The 17619-nt window shown below is 33.0% G+C and overlaps 1 protein-coding gene across 17 annotated transcripts in view; it reads left to right on the top strand.

Annotated features, from left to right (window-relative positions):
- The window catches only part of ZEB1 (zinc finger E-box binding homeobox 1), a 216698-nt gene that overhangs the window by 51345 nt on the left and 147734 nt on the right, over nt 1-17619 (top strand). For 4 of the 17 annotated variants that reach the window (XM_030798928.1, XM_030798925.1, XM_030798924.1 and 1 more), the window contains exons 2-3: nt 2671-2826; nt 16753-16895. The exons of 9 other annotated variants lie outside the window; for them this stretch is intronic. The gene's annotated coding sequence lies outside the window, so the exon portion shown is untranslated. The remainder of the gene's footprint in view (nt 1-2670; nt 2827-16752; nt 16896-17619) is intronic. 4 more of the 17 variants (XM_030798931.1, XM_030798926.1, XM_030798932.1 and 1 more) reach the window with 1 other exon arrangement.

The raw sequence follows: 17619 nt of genomic DNA, 5'->3' as shown, positions 1-17619 counted from the left end.
CACGCCTGTAATCCCAGCACTTTGGGAGGCCGAGGCAGGTGGATCACGAGGTCAGGAGATCAAAAAATAGATGTGATGCCATGAAACGTTCTAGGGAATTATCTTTTTTAGAGAGAGTTTTGATAACAATTTTTACATATTTTTAAAACTCATATTCTTAGTCTGAAGAGTTGGGAATAAGGTCGAATGTGTGTCTTAAAGCTAATAGTATAAAAAGAGAAGTATAAAATTTAAGTTAATCATACAACTTTCTTTCCCTAACTTTATGAATTGATTTTTTGCAATTTCTGGAGCTAATGAGGTGAATGTCTGAAATTGAGTATGTAGGTTAAAAAGTTGAAATTTTCCTAATAAAATTGTATCTCTTTCTAAGGTGTAACTATTTCTTTGATTATAGTAAAAGGAGCATCTGTAGTTCTTAAGAGGTCTTGATTTTGCTGCCAGCTAGTTGTGTGACTTTGGGTAAATAATGTCATATGACTGGACCTGTTTCTTTATTTGTAAAATTGTGTGTGTGTTAAATTCTAAGACTGTTTTTAAAAAATTTTTTGTGGAGACTGGGTCTTGCTTTGTTGCCAAGGCTGGTCTGAACTCCTGGTTTCAAGTAGTCTTCCCCATCTTGACCTCACAAACTGCTCGGATTATAGGCATGAGCCTCCATGCCTGGCCAAATTGTAAGATTCTTATAATAGATGAGTAGAATATATTTAAGATTATATAAAAACACAAATCACTTCATGTTCATCATCTGCTGGAACATGAAACCAGCTTTCTTGTGTAGATGTGTTATCAGTAATGTTATTCACACCAAGAGGATCATTCTGTGGTTTTTAATTCATGATTTTATAATCTGATAGTGACTTTTCATTATGTCTCCTGATTTATAATTACATCACGGCCATTATGATTGGAATCATTGGGAAGAGTTGAAATGAGCAATTTAGAATTGTTTCTGCAATACAGAAATCCTTATTTTTTGGTGGGGGGTGATGGAGGAGATATCTCTATGTTCTTTAATTTCATTTGACTAAGGAATTTATCTTTGGTCTTCTTTCAGAGTGAGGACATGAATACTTCCATAGTTATATTCCGTATTAATCACAGTTTGCTTTGTGGGTTTCATTAGGCTAAATAAAAAAAACATAGTTACGTATTTTCTGCTTTAAAAAATGCTTCTTGATATAAAGTCTTCTCAGATCAGTCCCACATGTGATAAACCTATTGAAACTATTAAACTGCCCCAATGTGCTTGCTTCTCTCTTGGAAATCTGTCCATTTCTGTGTCTTTATGTACCACTCACTCTCCCCTATCATATTTTAGGTTATAAGCTCCTTTCCTTTATATCTCATAGCACCCAGGAAAGAACTTTGTTAGTCTCTGAATAGTTTATAAATGTTATTGCTATTGAGAATTTTGGATTTAAATTATTGGAATGAATAGAATAATGCTATTTCTAGTATATCTAACTGGGGGTCGGTGTTATTAACTCAAAGACATAGCAGTTTTATTAAGCTCTAGGCTTTGTTTCTGAAGTCAGTTTCTCTTAATCATAAGTGGATTATTCACTTTATATTCTCTTATATAATGCCTTGGTATCAGGTTATTGATAGGTAAACATCAGGAATAGGTTGGATAGATATGCATGCATGTGTACACATGCACATATATGTGAGAGAGAGAGAGAGAAGGATTACACATAGAATGTATGAGAATTTGAGGTGTGTGTAATGCTTATAACTCAGCTGAGTCTTACATAGCTATCTAGTTATGTACACTTAATTTTGGACCTTTTATAGTTGAAATTCAGAAACATTTTTTAAGGAAAATAAGGATGTGATTTTCTTTCCTTCATGTTTTCAGTTTAGCTTTATTTGATTGTATTTTTGCTAAAGACTTAAATTGTCAATAACTATTGAAATGGGCCAACTTATAGCTGAGCACAAAGTATGTTAGGGCACTGAGATATATCTTAACATTTGGGAATAATTTAATGTGTCTAATATTTGAGAAGGATCAAAACAGACTGTACAACCCAATAATCATGAAGCCTATGGTCAAAAATCGTATATAATTGACAGGCCCTGTGAAGAGTAGCCATAAGAATCAAGAGAAAAAGAGCCTACACTGGTACAGAAAAGGAGCTGAGTAATTTTTGTATTATAATTAGAAGTTGGTAACCATAAATTTTGTCTTCCCAATACACAAAGTATCATGATCAGGCAGGGTTATGCTAAAGTGTAACCTCTAACTTCTTGTGGTATGTACTATTACAAGTAGTTGATGATTTAATAAATATAAATATGGATGATACTGTCAGAGTGTTTCCAGACATTACAGTTAGCTTTTAGGTGAAGGCAGTGCTTGACAGAACCTAAGTTTGTGACTCCATAATTTATTATATCATCTAATACCATCTTTATCTTGTATTAATTTGGGTTATAGGATAATTGGGGTAACTTTTTGGTGAGGGATTGAAATCTTCTTAAAAGCATTTTCAGAAGATACTAGAATTTTATGGGATTCTTTTATTATAGCATGTCTTCTCAAATACAATATTAGGACTGCCTGAACAGGAGGTAAATCATATTCACCTTATTTTCCAGTTTAGAGTTACTGCTCTTATCAGTTGGTGGGTGTGGGAACAACTTAATAAAGTTTGGGTAATTTAGTTTTCAGTTTAAATTCTCAACTGGCAATTGGCCGAAAACTCCCATCTGAAGACATGATCATCCAAATGTCATTTTGTGATTTGGCTACTGTCTGCTTGACATAGGAAAGCACTATCAAGAAAGACTAATGGAGTGACTATCAAAAGGAAGTCAATGGTAAGAGTTTTCATTTAAATTGTGTGTGTGTGTGTGTGTGTGTGTGTGTGTGTAAAGCCTACCAATTTATTATATTTGAATTAAAATTTTAGAATTTTTAAAATCTAGGACATAATGACAAGTGTTTGAATTTTATATGTCTGTCACTTATATTTTAATAAAATATATGTGAAGAATGGTTTTATAGATAAGAGATTTTACATACTTAATGTTGATAAATAGTATAAAAGTATGGAAAATCAATTATATAGTTCATGTCTTGTTTCAAAATTCAATTTTTATAGTTTTATTGTAGTTATTTAAAATAGTATATTATAAATATTGCTTAACCGAAGTTTAACTTCTAAAAAATTTATACTAAACTGAGTTTTTCTGTTCAGTTTCATAAGTGCTTCTTAAAGTAGACAAATTTTGTGGTAGTCTGTTGAATGCTGTTTTGTTTTTTATTTTCATTGTAAAATAGGAAAGAAAAAAGTATAATATGTGACAAAATCCATTTGGTTTAACATTAATTCTTTAAAAATGTATAATTGCTACTATACTTTGGCGGAAACTATTAAATTTGTAAGATAAGACATTTATACTGTATACCCAAAACAAAGTGGAGTAGCTGTTCATAATATGGCGCAGAATCAAATTTTGGTGATAAAATCAGACATCTCTCTCCTGGCTTATGCATACTCCCACTGAGAAAATAATTTCTAAATTTGGTTACATTTTCATATACTTCAAATGACCTTAAATTTATATTTTTCTCCTGAATATATTTGATTCCTGTGTATCCCTTTTTTTGGGCATCTGTGTCCAATTGGATCCATGATTAGTCACGTTAGCTTTGGACAAGAATGGAGGTAGGATCTTAGCAAGTTTGAAATCTTGAAGATTGATCTTTATCTGAGATTATTCCAGCGTGTCCATGGACATAGTAGTTTTGTGATAACAAGATAATGGCTGATGAAGATTAGCATATTAATAATAGATTATAATTCTGTTAACCATTCTATTGTCAAATATGTCATTTTTGCGATTCACATAGTTTGAGTAATTTTTCATGCCCAAATAGAGATGTCAAAATTCTGTTAATTGAATCTGGCCGTGTTCTTAGCTGTTTTCTAGAGCTTAATAAACATATCAGGAAGAGCTCTTGTGACAAGCACCCAGTACAGCATCTGTCATTATGTAATCATTCCAGTGTTTACAGTCAACTAAGTACTTGAGATGGCAACATTCATACTTTAGTCCCTCTGTCTAGTAATTCATATTTGTGTAGTCTATCTACTATGTGTCACCCATTTAGGTAGGTGCTGAGAATAAAATGGTGAGGTTAAAAACAGATATTCCCTGTTGTTGAACTTCTAGTGCCAATGGTAATTACAGTGTAGATATAATTACACACTGCAACTGGAACCAATACTATAAAATGGCATAAGTTCCTATAAGAGTAGGAACAATAAAGTTAGTTTTAAAATAAAGCACAGAACCTAGACTTTTATTTGAGTGAATTGATAACTTGCTTTTGAACTTTTAAAGTTAATTCTATTAATATCTGCTAAGCTAGGCATCAGAAAGACTAAATTCCAACCATAGAAAAATACATTTTTTATGCTGCTATTCTGTTTTCTTAGATTTCTTAAGAATTTACAACAAAGCCCTGTCAAAGCAGCATTCTTACGTGAGAATTTCACTTATGGGAGAGTTCTTACAGGATTTCAAGAAGGAAAGCCCTGAAGAGGGACACTGATTTCCTCAACTGAATTTAAAATTGTTACATGCAGACATTTTTAAAGGTAGTATGATTTTCCTTAATCAAGTCAACTTTATATCTTTTTAAAGAAGGGAATGTGACATTTATGTTTTTCATACACACACACACACACACACACACAGAAGCATACATGTCGATTACGTTTTGGAAAATAAAATCCAAAGAGCATTTGGATGTCTGAATGTTTATGCTTCATCTCTGCAGTGACTTCTAAATTTACTTTTTTTCTGGATATACTCAGAGTCATCAACCTGAGTTCAAGTATTCTGATTTGAAGATCTCAACTTAGAGATCTAGGCAGTCCCCGTTGTCAGTGCTAGGAGAAAGATGTCCTTCCCATACCTTCCAGAAAGAGTGCCTTGAAGAAATATTCCTTCCTGGGTAACGTGCTGTGGAATGTACATGATATTCATTTTTCTTTGACAGCTCCTTTTGGTTCTGTTTAGTTGGCTTTGATAGGTTCATGATGCCCAGTGGAGAATTTGGTATTTAGCCACAAAAAGATATTTAAGACACATAATTATGTAAATATTGCAGATGGAGGATGATACATAGCATTTCTTTTATCGAAATGAATTTGAAATGACTTCTTTCTAAAATAAAATTCACCAATAGTCATCAGTTTTTAATTATGTAACTTCTCAATATAGGAAATAATTAGTGTCTGATTGGCTGTGTATGTTGGAGTGTAATGGCTTTTGTTTTGAATTTGGGAGTTTCTACTGTCAGAAGAAATGAGTTGCGAATTACAGTGGTGTTAGAAGAAATGAATTGGAAGTTCGAATGGGAAAAATTTAAATAAAAGTTATTGTTTATAGATATGGAAAGGAAAATAATGTTTTTAGTTCAATATGAGAAAGAACCTTTTAAATGTAGAAAATAAAATGGGGTGCCTTCTACATCCATTCTTAAGAATTTGGCAGAAGTTATGAAGTTAAAAAGAAGGAGTTCCTGCTGATATAAGTCACAAGGATTATTTGAAGGAAATTTATGTCACATCTTGTAAAATCATGATATTGATAATTACAAATATGTAAAACTTTATGTGAAATAGTTATTACTAAAAATATTGAGCTACTATTTATAGTGAGATCATTATTAAATAAATTTAACGATAGAATAGCAAATCACATTTATTTATTCAATATATTCTTACCAACAACCTGCTATATGTCAGTCATTGCACTAGGTATGGCATAGTCATAAATAAGACTGATGTGATCCCATAGGTCTTGCAGGGAATATAGACATTAAGCAAGTAATTACAATAAAGTATAGTGGCTTATGATATTATAAAAAACAAAGCGGTCCTTTCTTAAGGATACCTTGAAATTGATCTGTAGTATATTAATTTTAATCCGTTCATATTCCTCATGAAATGAGGTTGTTCATTTTGATGTAAAAATTAGACTGATCTTCTTTACAGTTAGTAGAGACTGAAAAAGGTCTTATTATTTCCATAACTTATTTAAAATGAGAAACTGCTGTGGAAAGAGCTGCAGGTTTCTGAGATACCAAGAAATGTGAATATGAGCAGAACAAACATATGCATGTTATATACATTATAAATGTCATTTAAGACAATTATATGAAGTAGTTTTATATTTAAAACTACCAAGTTGTAGTAGTTAAGAAGTTGGGCTCCAGAGTCATACTGGTTGGGTGTGAGTATTAACTCTTGACACTTACCAGCTTTGCAATCTTAGGAAAGCTGCATAACTCTACTGTGCTTCAGTTTCCTCACCTGTAAAATGGGGATAATAAGAGTATATATCTTGTGGAAAAATATATTATTTGATATATGAAGATGCTAGAAGAGTATCTAGCATATGGAAAGTGCATAGAAAGGGCTCCATATGTTGTTTTAGTTAATAATAACAATAATGATAATTTCTTCATCTTAAAAATATGCTGCTTCATTCATAAAGTTGTGCCAATGGAAATAATTGCAGATGATGCTTAAAATACATACAATATATATTTCAGAGTGGTATGTAAAGAGCTTTTATTATTACTGCTAAACAAAAAAAAGTCTGTGAAATTCTCATCTAAAGCTTCGGGGCCTCTTTAGCTGAATTTCAGCAGTCACTCAAAGGCTTTCTAGAGATGCCATCTAGAGATACTTTATAACCTAGTATCTTTTTTTTTTTTTTTTTGCAATACAGAATTTTTTTTTATTGTAAGATGCTGAATGAGAGAAAATTATTTCAATACTAAAAGTATGGTTTCCCATGACCACAATTAGTTCTAATGTAACCAGTCAACAGTAGTCTATTGAAAACCACTAGCTATTAATATAGTGTCATGGTAGCCTAAAAGAATTATGCTATCCTTCTACTTAGGCTCTAGGGAGACAAGAGCCATGTAAAGAATATTTAAAGCACAAAATCTGAGACCTAGTTCCTGCTCTGCCACTAATAAACAGAGGTATCTTAGATATATGAACCTGTTAAAATTATGAGGCCATCTTAGCATCTCAGTATTCTTATTATATATATCGTGTATATACACACACGGCCATCCAATATTCCTTTTCCAAATTGAAATGAGAGGAATTCATTAGGGTTGTTTTAATTTCCAAATTTACTGAGTAAAAGAATTCTGTTCTAAAAAATTATTTTGTATAATGCCTTCAATTTACCTGCACTATTTCAAGGCTTCTCAGATATTCCCATACAAATTATCTAGTGTTTCTGCATCACTTTGTGATCTTTTCATTAATGTCAAGTGTAATGTTTTTTAACTTCACAAGGGAAACATGAAATTCCTTTAGTGTGCCTCATTTTCAGACATTTTCTCGTTGATTAAAATTCCTTTTTTAAATAAAGTTTCAACATGTACTAAATAATTTTTTTACCTTTGAATTAACTTTTTATAAATGAATTTTAAATAATGACAGCAGTCATTACAAACTCTGCTGTTGGCAACACTGGAGGGCATTTCTAGTTCTTCAGACAGTGTCATGAGTTCTCAGAATAATTTACCAATTCATTGAACAGCAGACTAGCATTTTAAGGGAAAGGAACTAAAACAAGCATGATACATATATTATACATACATATATATACACACATACTATGTATATATTATACATGGATAATATAAATATCCATGTATAATATATACATTATATAATATATGGATAATACATATATATTGGATGTATGTATACACACATCTGCTTTACCAAATGTTCTCACTGAATCACTACTCCTAAAAAGGGGGGAGTATTTGCGATCTGCTCATTGAAGCACCACTATATTATCTATCCAGTTGTTTATTAGTGTCATGGAGGCCTGTGCTCTGATAGGTTTAGCATCAAGTGAACATTGAGTAAAAAATGTATATGTATATACTCATACATACATACATACATACATACATACTCATCAGAAGTTAGTTGCTGTGCTTATTGAACTACTAGATGCTAACATAGTCATAATTAGAATAATTTTTCCGATAAAAATGAGAGTTAAAATAGATGCCCTTTATAGGCTTAGTAGAAGATTTAAGACTACCTATATTTTGAATTACTGTATTTTAAATGTTAAAATATTTTCAAGGGTTTTGAATGCAAACATTTTTAGGGAAAGGATACAATTATATAATATTAAATATGTAATATTAAATATTAACATGCAATGATATGAAAGAAGACTGAAGTTTATAAGAAAATTCAATTAGCATAAAGAAAAACTTTTTTCTTGGGAGGATTTGCTTACTGTGGTGTATTGGGGAAAAAATCTTATATATCATTAAGTAATCATTAACATGGTAAAAGTAAAGTCAAGGACCAGCAAAAATAACCTAATTGTTTTGAAAATAAGGTGACAAATAGACAATCCCATCTTACGCTGTAACATACTTTGTATAAGAGGGGATACATGATAACCGCTAGAACAGTGGTGGATGTGCAGGTGGTAGATACACAAGGGGTATAAGAAAGTCTTTCTAGTTCAAATGTATTTCTACCATGTACTTTACCCAGTAGAAATGCATTTACATTTTTAAGAGGAGCATATAAATCTTTCAAATATTTCTGTTGATATATATACCTGTCATTCACTTAAATACCTGAGTACCTACTAAGTATAAAATACCCCGTTATTTTATGTTTAGCACAGTGAGGCTGTAACAGTTTACACTCCTATTATGTAGCTGAGACCATTTGGTCTCTTAGAGAAGGGAGTATCAGTTAGTTACAAAAGGACTCATTTGAATCATGAGATAATTTGTGAGAATGCAGACCCAAGTAATATGCTCTAATAAAATCAGAAGGCAGCATGCTTTTGTTGAGAAATGGAGGTAGGAAGGTAACAACATAAAATAACCTACTTTGTATTGGTTCAGTGTACCCCATAAACTGTCATCTCTTTTTTTGTTTGTTTTGAGGGTACAAATTATTACATTTTCTGATATTCTCTTTCCTAAAGTATTGTTGGACTGAAACTTAACAAATTCTCCTCTTTTTCTGTCTCTGTCTGTCTGTCTCTCTCTCTCTCTCTCTCTGTGTATATATATATGTATATCTATATATACACACACACACATATATATACACCTATGTATTCTTTCTATACATATACAGTAACAGTATTTGCAAGTCAAATTTAATTTTAAAATGAATCTTTTAAAGCGTGGGTGAATCCGTGCCAGTCACACACAGGGCAGTCTGTCATATCTTTTGCATCCTTGCTTTGTATTGGTTGTGAATGTTTGTTATATAGTAGGGTAGGTAATTCCATTTTTACTTGTACTAGAATATATCTGGCTTAATAGATGATGTTCCAAAGCCTTGAATAAAAAAAAAACCTTAGTGTAAAAAATTTCAGGCATACACTTACGAGAGACTAGTGTAATAAACCCCATGGCCTAGATTTAACAATCAGCAAAATTTTGCCACGTTTGCTTCATCTACTCTCTTCTTTTTCCTCAACTGTTTTTAAAGTAGATCCCAGACTTCAAGTCTTTTCATTCCTACATCCTTTCATATGCATTTCTTTAAAAGAAGGAATTTTTCTTATATAACCACAATACCTTTATTACACCCAACAAAATTAACAATAACTACTAACCACCTCATATTCTCTCTGTATTCAGTTTCTCTGCTTTTGACTGAAAAATGTCATTTTTACGTTTAGATTGTTCTTTCAGAATCCAACCAAGATCTGTATAGCATTTGGTTGTTAGGACTGCTGTATAATTAAAAGGTCTTTTCTTTCCCACCACTTGTTTACCTCACTCACCCCCAAACCCCCTCCTTCCTCCTTCCCTCCCCTTTTCCCTTTCATGTGTTAATGACAAAACTGGGTAAACTATCCTGTAGAATATCCTCCATTCTGGATTTCTCTGTTGCCTTCTAACTTGTTCCTGTAGCCTCTGAATTTCCTGCGAATTAAAAGTTGGCTTGAAAGACTTAATTAGTTTCAGGTTCAGCTTTGGTTTTGGTGTTGAGGATGGAAGGCATGCAGGAATACTTCGCACATGGAACTGTTTCTTCATACTGCATCACTTCAAGGAGCATATAATGTCTGCTTGTCATACTCTTATCAATGCTAAAATTGGGCAGTAGTGCCAGCCCAATCTCTCTATTGAGAGTTTTCTACCAATCTTTCCTCCCGTGGGAAAAGTTGCTGACTGTTCTTTGAATCAATTCTGTCATTAGGGTTTGCAAGACAATGGATTTTTGAATCTGCCACCCCTTACACATTTATTAGTGGAAATTCTTCTATAAGAAGAAATTTCCTTCATAAATTACACCTTTTTGATTTATCTGAAACAATGTATACTGGAAAGAAGCCTGGTGTCTTAAATATCATCTGTTAATACCTAGTGTAACATTCCAAAGGTAACTTGAGATACTGCAAGGACCGCTTAGCACCCTGAGTACCTATTTTACATGTGACTCTGAGGACTTTCACAGAATAAAGATATTTATTATTTTATTTTAATGAAAATTGTCAGTATCAGGATAATTTTATATAATCAACATGTATACAGTGTTGGTCCTATGGAAGTTGGAGACCTTTTCCCAGTTTTATTTGTTCAAATACATTATTTTGTGATGAAATAACTGTGAGTGATGAGTTGAGCCTCAAAGAGCATGATACTTCATTAAATCAACAAGCTGAACAGTATCATCTAACCAAAGCTGTAGAATAAATGGCAATAAACTTAAATTCAGGAATGAAACAATCACCATTTTTGTTACAAATTTATCCACCCGTCATCACTAACCCCATTTTTATTTAAAACTGGTAATGAACAAAACCTGAAGAAGAAATAAAACTAAAATATTTCATTTGTAGATGACATGATTAATTACCTAGAAAAATCTATAGCAATCAGCTCTAAAATCATTTATTAAATAATAAAAATTTAATAAAGTACCAGATATACTATATCTTTATACCATGTGAAAATCATTCTGGGAAAATATCCCATTCAGAATTGCAACAAACAAAATGTAATATCTAGCAATACATTTGAGGGAGATGTTAGATCTTTGGAAAATAAATTAACATCCAGTGTATTTGAAACAATTTTAAGATTCAAATAAAAGCAGAGAAACTGTTTCTAAATCAAGAATATTGGCAAATTATTTGACTAAAAGTAATCTATAGATTTTTGAGTTTAACCTCTAACTTCTAAAATTTCTAGTGATTTATTTTATAGTGATTCTGTAATGAGAAGTCTTGTCCTACTAAATATCAAAAGGTTTTAAAGCAAGAGGTCTAAAACAGTGATAATGATGTAAGAATAGGTGTCTTACCCAGATACCAGAAGAGACTTCTCTGTCTGTTGGAGATTTAAGTATAAATTTTCTGGCCAGGCCCAGTGGCTCACGCTTGTAATCCCAGCACTTTGGGAGGCCAAGGAGGTCAGATCATTTGAGAACAGGAGTTCAAGGCCAGCCTGACCAACATGGTAAAACCCCATCTCTACTAAAAATAGAGAAATTAGCTGGGTGTGGTGGTGCATGCCTGTAGTCTCAGCTACTCGGGAGGCTAAGGCAGAAGAGTCACTTGACCCCAGGTGGCAGGGGTTGCAGTGAGATGAGATTGTGCCACTGCACTCCAGACTGGGCGACAGTGAGACTGTCTCAAAAAAAAAAAAGTAAATTTCCCTTGAAGCCCGACTTTATGGCTGGTGAGAGTCAAGAGACATGGCCTGCATCCCGTGACTTACACAAATCCCTGTGGCTGACTCAGACCTCAGTTTCTCTGCCTCTGCTTGCATGCCACCTTGGTTTCTGCCAGTGTCGATACATATGTGAAACCAGCCACTTTACTAGTTTCAAACATTTAACATTTTGTGAGTTAAGAAATCCTGAATAGGTGATAGACCAGCAAATGATTTTCTTAATTTTTGAATGGAACATGCTATCTACTTTCATTCTTTTCTTCTACTCATACTTCCCTGAATTAATACAGTTGTTTTCTTAAGAGGAATACTGAACAAATAAGCTTGTTTTCATTTTGTAAAACATAGATTACTGGAGCACTATGAGGAATACAAAATTTGTCCCATCTATTAACATATACAATAACTAAATGTATGACAAAATATTCTTTCCTAAGAGAGGGGCACTTAAAGGATATTTGTTCAGTGGTGTTGGATAGTACTATTCAGTGATATAGCTCAAAACTAATTAGACAAAAATCATCTGTATATTACACAACCATAGGAATAAAAAAGAAAAGGTAGCAGAGAGAATACCTTTACATCTCATATTTGAAGAATTAGTAGAACTCACCCAGAAGATACTTGAATATTAAAAATTTTTGTTGGACCAAAGTATTATGATTAAAAGGATAATAGAAAATTGTGGAAACTACATTAAAAATTGTAAGGAAAGTGATAATAGCTATAAGTTATATATTGTTGTAAATATGCAAGTTTAGATATCAAGATTATAATACATAAATGAGAAATGAATAGGACAGATTAAGAATATGAAAGTAAAGACATGAATAATATGAGGTTTTTTTCATTGTATCAAAGGACATAAATTTTTAAAAAGAGAAATCTAATATTTGCAAGTAAGCAGTGCTAACAGACCCTTTTGGGAAATAATGCAGGAATACATGCTGAGAGTCACAATAATGTTTAGAAATTTCATAATAACATATTAGGAAACACTATGCTCATTATCAATCATATATATATATAGAACATGCCCAGCTTAAAAACTAATTATAGAACAGCAACATAAAATATTGCATTTAAATGATTATTTTTGGAGACTGTAGAACAACACTGTTCAGGAGAACTTTGTGGTGATAGAAATATCCTGTGATTGCACTGTCCAATATGTAGCCATTTGGCACATGTGGCTACTGAGCCCTTAAAATGTGGCTAGGGCAACTGAGAAACTGAATTTTTAATTTAATGTTAATTATTTAAATTTAAATAGATAAATGGGGCTAGCGGCCACAATTTTAGATAGTGTAGTTCCAGAAATAAGGAGAAATGTTTGGTATAAGTGAAAATAAAGTAGTAAATTTATATGCCATGATTACAAGTATGTACATAACTAAATGTACATATGGAAAGTGATAGTCACAATTAAAATATTTGTGTTAGGATTGAAGGAAATAGGTAATTGTTTTTAAATGCTAGGTTACATGACAATAATGTAACACTTCAGCCCTGTACTGGTACTGTTCAGTATGGTAGCCACCAGCCTGATGTGCAATTTAAACTTAACATCTGTTTAAGTAAAATTAAAAATTCAGTACCTTAATCACACTAGCCACATTCCAAATGGGCAGTAGTCATATATGGCTAATGTTTACCTTTTCGAACAATGAAGCTATAGAACATTTTTGCCATTGCCAAAAGTTCTGTCGTACAGTATTGTAGAAAGAACTGGTAAAAGGAATATACTGGAAGAAGTCACTGATAGTTTGTCAGTAGTTTCTAAGGGCACATGAGAATTAAAACTGGAAATTGGATTCAGTAAAAAGTATATGAAGGAAGAGTATCATAAGATCCTATTCCTGTAACCTAGATTAGTGCTCCTTTTTTTTTTTTTTTTTTTTTTTTTTGAGATAGAGTCTCACTCTGTTGCCCGGGCTGGAGTGTAGTAGTGTGATTTCAGCTCACTGCAGCCTCACCACCTCCTATATTTAAGTGATTGTCCTGCCTCAGCTACCCAAGTAGCTGGAATTACAGGCATGTTCCATCACTCCTGACTAATTTTTGTACTTTTAGTAGAGACAGGGTTTCTCCATGTTTCCCAGGCTGGTCTGGAATTCCTGAGCTCAAGTAATTCACTTGCCTTGGCCTCCCAAAGTGCTAGGATTACAGGCTTGAGCCACTGCACCTGACCTATACCAGTGCTCCTTGAAGAATGGGCTATGAACTGGTGCTGGTTTGTTAATCAATCCATGACTAAATGCTTACTCTCAATTTCTGTATTGGTTTAGAAACTATTATAGTCATGTGATATTTGTGTCACATCACCTGTCTCCCTGGTTGAAGTTCAGGCCGATAGTTTTAATGCAGTTGCCTGGAAAGTTTTATGTAGAGTGAGCTGAGTATAGTCATGATGGTAGTCCATGAACATGGATCCCCAATAGGGAGAAAACAATCCTTCACTACAGATTGCATGAGAAACATTGGCCAGCATTAAAGAAGGAAAGTAGATTGCTCAGGGAAGTTTTGTAGGGAACTTAAAATGAGATGTTAGTATGGCTTAGTAATCTGTATTTGCAGGTGAAATGAAAAATTCAGCCCTAAATCTCTGAATGTGGTAAACTTAGACTTCATCTTCTGCAGGTGGAAATGAGGCAAGGGATCCATTATCCACAGCATGAGTAAGTTTCTAGTCAGTTCCTCTGTCTAGGGAGTTTGTTTTCCCGTTTTGCCCTTGTTGGCCTGGGAGATTCAACCAGCTAGCAGTCTTCCTTTCAGTAAGATTTCCAACTTTGTGTTGGCCTTTACCCCTTTTTAGCTCTTTTTGTCATATTATCTGCACTTAGTACTTTGTAACTGTTTTCACCCCTTCCCCCCAAAGTTAGTTCAAAGGCTTACAGCATGTTGAAAATAGGAAAATTGTTTTTAAATTGAGTTTTTGTGTACACTTATTTCTTTAGTCTAAAGTTTTGTTTTAAATCTCTTTTTCACATTTAAACCTGATTCCCCGAGACAAGATATAAAATTGATTTGTGAAATGTGGAAAGGTTTTTACTGCCTGTAATCGAAGCATAATCTGTCCATTAAAGCATTATTTTAGTGATGAAGGGTGGACATACATCCCAAGTTTACTACCTGTTTTCTTACTGTGATTTTGACCATACAGCAAATGGTATTTTATACTCTGAAGTAAAATGCACCATACACATTGTCCGGTATGTTTTGAGTTTTAATTCTACATTTTCAGATTTTGGGGTCAAATGGAATCAAGTACTTTATAAATAAAGTTTCTTCTGATTCTACTGGCCTTACATATTAGACTTTTTAAAGTATACACATTCAGTCCTTTATCCATACCATTAATCTAATGTTGATTTTAGCATTTCTTCATTTTTTTTTCTTTTTTCTTTTCTTTTTTTTTTTTTTTTTTTGAGACGGAGTCTTGCTCTGGCACCCAGGCTGGAGTGCAGTGGCACAGTCTCAGCTCACTGCAACCTCCGCCTCCCAGGTTCAAGCAGTTCTCCTGCCTTAGCCTCCCAAGTAACTGGGATTACAGGCGCTTGCCACCACGTCCAGCTAATTTTTGTATTTTTAGTAGAGATAGGGTTTCACCATGTTGGCCAGGCTGGTCTCGAACTCCTGACCTCGTAATCCACCCGCCTCGGCCTCTCAAAGTGCTGGAATTACAGGCATGAGCCACCACACCCGGCCAGCGTTTCTTCTTTTTCTCTCTAATTTATCAAATTTAGAAACAGTTGGAAAACATTTAAAGGAAATAAGTCTCTGTGTTTTTAATAATAGTTTAAAAGTTAAAGGAAAACAAATGAATAATATTCTGTTTATTACAGTCAGACAAAATGTACATATTAAAATACATAAGGAAATATACTTATAGAATGGTGTCTTCTGATTTCAATTTAATATTATGGTAATGATTTACTTAGGCAGAATTATAGCTATAGACAACTATTTTATCACTTGATTTATATTGATCTACTCCATATGGAGGAAAACAGTTAATACTAAAGCATTAAGAAGGTATATTACTTTTCATCTGTATTAATATTCTTCTTCTGATATTTGATACTTAATAATATATTTTAAAGTACTCTGCATGATTTCCTGATCTTAAAGCATTCCATTCCTTTCAAGGAATTTGGATTATAATATAGTTACTGTATTTTCTCATTAATATTTTAGGATATGGCATCTTAAAATATTGTATTCCTAACATTTAATATATAATTAAATATCTATATTAGTATTATTTTATATAACATATTTTCAAACTCCTCAGAACATTTGTAGGTTTTTGTTTAATTTTATGTAAGTTTCACCTTAAGAATATTGACTAATTGGTTAATATTCTTCTTAATCATCAAAACTTTTTTAAATGCTTACTATGTACCAGGACCTATTTAAGGTACTACAGATAATCAGTGTGTCAAAAAACAAAACCAAAATTCCTTTCCTCATGGAGTTTTACATTCTAGTAGATTGATTCTACTGTTGATTCATACTAAATTAATTTATTAATTATAGTAGATTAATTTATTGATTCTGTGGCATTTAACACAATTCAAAGGGCTACTTTTCTGTTAGTTGTTAGGAAATAGCATATGCCATTATCTTGGAAATACAAAGGGAGGACAGAATTTCCGCTGGCTCTAACTCATTACTTTTTAATGAGTTTAGCTATGTATATATTTTTAAATGGAATTTATAACTATGATCATTTGGCAACCTACAGTTTTTCTGTATTTTTTTCAACTTCTCAACTTCCCAGTAATGGGGGTAGATGTTGAACTAGTCACTTAAGGTTTTGGGTCTAAGGAGTAATATTTGAAACATGCAGTATTTAGAGGAGATACTTTTTGTGAATGAAGAGAATGTGATTTTAAGAATACTCATGATTTTATCTAATTTCTGTTCTCAAAACTTCATTTTGTAATATAGAAAGATAAGCTTGATCCAAATAGTATGATCTCAGTATAATCTTTTACTCTTCTCTCCTCCCTCAGGACAACCTTAAACTTCCACCACAAGAGGAATATAAAGAGGTCCCTCCTGCACCAAGAAAGATCTGCAGATCTTTTTCAGTGTTCTTGGAGGTGTGGGGTGTGAGAACTTGATCAGTTTGTGTCAGCCACCTTGTTCTCTAAAGGTAAGCACTGTATAGTGAGTGCACACTCGTGGGCCCAGGCTCCTAACCTAAGACTGGTTTTGGAATGCTCCATCGAGGGTGTGAGACCTTCAGACGTTCTCACAGAAGGGAGGCCCAGACAGCTACCTGTGGGTAGGACATCACACATTCATCAAGAGGTGCTTTTCATTATTTAGAAGTAAAGCATGTCCGGGGGATGTATGGATATTTTTGTTTTGTTTTACTTTAAAAAAAAATCCCAGTCATCGTAAAACCTTCCAGTTTAGTCTGCATTTATTCAATTAATAACTGCTGGGGTTAATCAAGAATTTTTCTTGTATGTCTTGAGATATGGATTAAGAATTTTGAAACAACGACACCATTTAGGCAATCTAGTGACATAATAGCTTCAGTTGATAGAACCAGCTATGAAGAATTACTTCTCATGGATCTTTTTGAAGCTGTATCTTATCTTTACTTCAGGGAAAGCCCCTCAAACCATTTTGTATTCTGTATTACACTTCAGAAAGTGTGGAAGCAAAGGTCATCTAATCTTTAAAAGGTATGTAATCATAAAATTTTTATGTCAGATCTTAATTGAAAAATATTACTTAAAACTTGAAAAAATTACTTAAAATTGGCAATTTCTTTTTCGTCTTACAACTTCTTCCTGTCTTCAGGAAATGAAGAATAAATATGTTGGTTCCATCAGGGAAACCTTATGAAGGATAAATTAATGTCTGTG

The sequence above is a fragment of the Nomascus leucogenys genome, chromosome 18 (assembly GCF_006542625.1).
Source record: "Nomascus leucogenys isolate Asia chromosome 18, Asia_NLE_v1, whole genome shotgun sequence".
NCBI classification, from domain to species: domain Eukaryota; kingdom Metazoa; phylum Chordata; class Mammalia; order Primates; family Hylobatidae; genus Nomascus; species Nomascus leucogenys.
Note: the sequence above shows the minus strand (reverse complement) of the source record. Positions and strands in the feature narration are given on the sequence as shown.